The following is a 3,762-nucleotide window of genomic DNA, read 5'->3' as shown; positions in this document are numbered from 1 at the left end:
TTTCCCTCCCGGCTGTTGGGTTACACCGGGCTGGGCTCAGCGCGGCTCCTCACCTCTCGGATTTTTCGGGATGCGCGTTCCCGCGATTCCCGGCTCCACCGGCCGAGAATTCCCCGCAGAAAAAGCTGGATCCGGCCACACGCACGCCAAACAAACCACGGGAATTGCTTTTGTACGTTTTTTCCTGGAAGTAGCAAAGCCAAAGCAAGTCTTTGAAATCTCTGCTCCTGCTACTGCTGCTTGAACGGGTTTAATCAGCTTAAATAGCTTTTTTTTCCTTTTTTTTTTCTTTTTTCTTTCTTCTTTTAAAATTTTTTTTAAGTAAAGTCCTGCTTTTCTGCAGGAATTCAACGAATCTTTAGAAAATCACTGCTTTGGGAGAGAAAGTCGTCAGGGATTTTGCAAAGGAAGGAAAGATGTGTGTCCCAAACCCGGATAAGCAGCAGCTTTGGAGAAGGGATATAAAAAGAATTATCGATAACATTTAATTCTCTTTTATTTTCCTGTGTGTTGATAGCCCTGTGTTAATAAGCATATTAATAAGCATATTATATATATATATACACATACATTAATGCATTTTTATATATACCTATTTACATGTTTAGATATTATTAATTATTACACATTATCGTTTATATATTATATGTGTATTTATCTATATTTCATCGTTTACATATATACAAAAACAATTTATACCGCAGGGCGTTATAAATTACAAACAATAAATTATTTATTTATGAAAGTATATCCGTGTTTATATGCAACACACATTCCTGTGAATTATAAAATACATTATGTCCCGTCTGTACTTAGTTTCTGTATCGAGCTGTATAAAYTACACACTTTTTATTAAATACGTATTTTTCCTCGTGTCCTGAAAGTACAAATATCCACAGTGACACCGTTGCTGGTATTTATTCGTTATATATTTCTGTGCCTTTAATTTTATTTCTATACGAGTCTATACATACAGAGCTAAACATAACTATTTTCATCCTGATATTTGGGTTTACCTCCAACTACGTCTTCCCATTTTTGGGGTTTGGGCAGTCCCTGTGTCCCCCTTGTGTTTCAGAATAACGGGAGGGCAGAGGATTTGGGGATCCCATGTCCCCGGGGATTCATTCCCGACCCTGGAGCACCCCCCAAATGCTTCCCTCACCTTCCATCCCCCTTCAAAAATCGTTTCCCCATCCCCTCTTCACCCTCACCCCATCTCTTTCATACGGAGATTTTAAATTTTAATTTAATATTTTTTTTTTTTTTATTTCCAAGCACCAAAAGCCGCTGCCATCTCCCCACTCACACACACGCTCAAGGCAGGAGCCCCAAATTTCCACGGCAAACTCGGGAGTGTGGGAAATATGAATTCTGTGAGAGTTATTCCCAGGGAACGGGGAAAGGGAAGAGGAAGCCCACGATGGCTCCCAAAGGCTGGAGAGACCCCAGGGTGAAACGAGCCCCCGGGAGAGGAGGGGCTGAGCCCCCCGTGGACTTGGGACCCCAAATTGCATAAGGGTGCAGCATCCCCCTGCACTTCATCATTAACCTTTAAACCCACCAGCTTTTGCAGAGCATGGAGGGACAAGAGATGGGTGCCCAGTTTGGGGGCAGCACCCCCAAAGTGGCCGGGATAGAGAGGAGACCAGCTGCCACCAAAATTTGGGGCAGAAACACAGAAAAATCTCCCCTGTGCAAAATCCCCAACGAAAGGGGTGAACTCCAGCGGGACTGGGGGACTGCGGGGTGTTCGTACCATTCAGGAAATCACCGTGATTATTTCTGGGAGCCGGGCACGGGACGCGAGGCTGCCCAGCGTGGGCCAGCCCGTGGGGCTGGTGTGATTTTATTATTTTATTTTATTTTATCCCTTTTTTTTCTCTCTCTCTCTCTCCACAGCCATGAAACCTGGCGCCCGGCTGATGGTGCAAGAGATACCGGCCACCCCTTTCACCCCCCCTTTCCCTCCCATCGCCGCCCWTTTCCACGTGACGTGGGAAAACCAGTCAGCGAGTGGGACTGGGCAGCCTGGCCATACTGGGGAGCCAACAGGGGGGCAGCGCTGCCCCTAACCCCCCAAAGAAGCAGGAGCCAGGCATCTCTGAGCCCTCTGCCTTCCCCACAGCGAAGGTGGGGGTTCTGCCTCACGGCTTCGCCCCCCTCTGTGCCCCCCAGCACTGAAGGTGGGTAGCCCTTCTCCGTCCCCTCGCTCCTCTTCCCCGCAGTCACGCCGGGACCCCAGCGAGCCCCTTCCTACAGGCCTCCCCAAAAGCTTCCTCCTATTGTCTCCTCGGGCTTGAAAAGGGACTCAATTTTGCCTTTTTTTTTTTTTTTTTTTTTTTTTTTTTTTTTTTTTTTTTTATCACCGCGACTATTTGTAGGGCAGGAGGGGAACTCGCTCCTCGCTCCCCGCCAGCGGATCCCGCTCCTCTTTGGGGAATCCTGTGGGAACGCTCTGTCCTAGGTCACACACCAACCATTCCCTGGGGGTCGGGAGGAACACACACCTCCCTTAAATCCCCTTCTTCCCGGCTCGTTTCCATCCTTACCCTTTCCCAACGCCGCCTCCGGCTTCTCTCCCTCTCCTCGGCCGCCTGCCCGTCTCCCGCTGCCCTCCCGGGGTATCAGCCCTTATCTGCTGGTTATCTCTCTCGCTGCTAAATTCAGCCCAGCGGAGGGGTTCAGCCGGGGGGATCTGTTGGTTAAACCTAAAGCAGTCCCAAGAGTTATCTCTCCGGCCGTAATTCCCCCAGCCCGCCCCAGCCGGCCCTTCTCGCGGTGTGAGGTGGTTTGCACRGAATCCTCGAATTCCAGAATGGTTTGGGTTGGAAGGGATCTAAAAGGCCATCCCGTTCCGACCCCCCTGCCGTGGGCAGGGACACCTTCCACCACACCAGGCTGTTCCAAACCCCGTCCAAGGGGTTCCCTCCACGATCCGCAGAGAAAACAGCGCCTCGAATCGTCTCACCCCCTTCCTGGACCCTCCTTGGGAAAGGGGTTTCACCCTGATCCCTTTCCACAAGCGGTTTTTGGGGCCTTACCACTGCAAGCCGTCCACAAGGCCCCGATGACATCCCAAGGCACAAACACACCTCAAATTCCCCCAAATTCGAAACCAACCCAACATGAGTAAAGCACCCCTTGTCCCCAGCCTGTCCCATGACTTTGGGAGATTCCTGCCCATCCAGAYCTACGGGATTCCCAGTCCCCAGTGGGTCACCCCACTGTGCTCCCAGTTCCCCACACGGGAAAAACAGGGGAAAGGGATAAAAAACACGCGGGAGAGGGAGTTTCACGGGCTCTGCTTGGGGTCTGCCCCCCGCTTTGGGCAGCACTAATGGGGGCTGCATCCCCCCTTCTCCTTTAAGCCCCCTCGGTCACGCGTGGCTGGGCTTTAGAGGATGAGGACACGCGCGGGGTGGAAGGGTCGAGTCATCTTTCCTCCTCTCCTTCTTTCCCCCCCTTTTTTCCCTAATTTAACTCCCCCCCCACCCCAACCCTCCTCAGCCGCCTCCCGCCGCCCACATCAAACGCCGGCCCCGGGGGCCATTAACAACTTAAAGCACCGATCGTACCTGCGGGACAAAGGTTTTTGCTCCGGGCCACAGGAGAGAGCATCGCTGTCTCTCACCTTCCCGGCTGTGTCCCCCTTCCTTTCACCTCCCCCCCTTCTCTAACCTCCTTATCTCCCCGCCCGGGGGGTTCCCGGCCCGGCCGCCGCCGCATCCCGCATCCCGGCAGCATCTCCCCCTGCTCCCC

The sequence above is a fragment of the Malurus melanocephalus genome, unplaced genomic scaffold, assembly GCF_030028575.1.
Source record: "Malurus melanocephalus ecotype Western Australia unplaced genomic scaffold, MMel_1.1 scaffold_935, whole genome shotgun sequence".
Taxonomy (NCBI): Eukaryota; Metazoa; Chordata; class Aves; order Passeriformes; family Maluridae; genus Malurus; species Malurus melanocephalus.
This window is presented reverse-complemented; position numbering follows the sequence as displayed.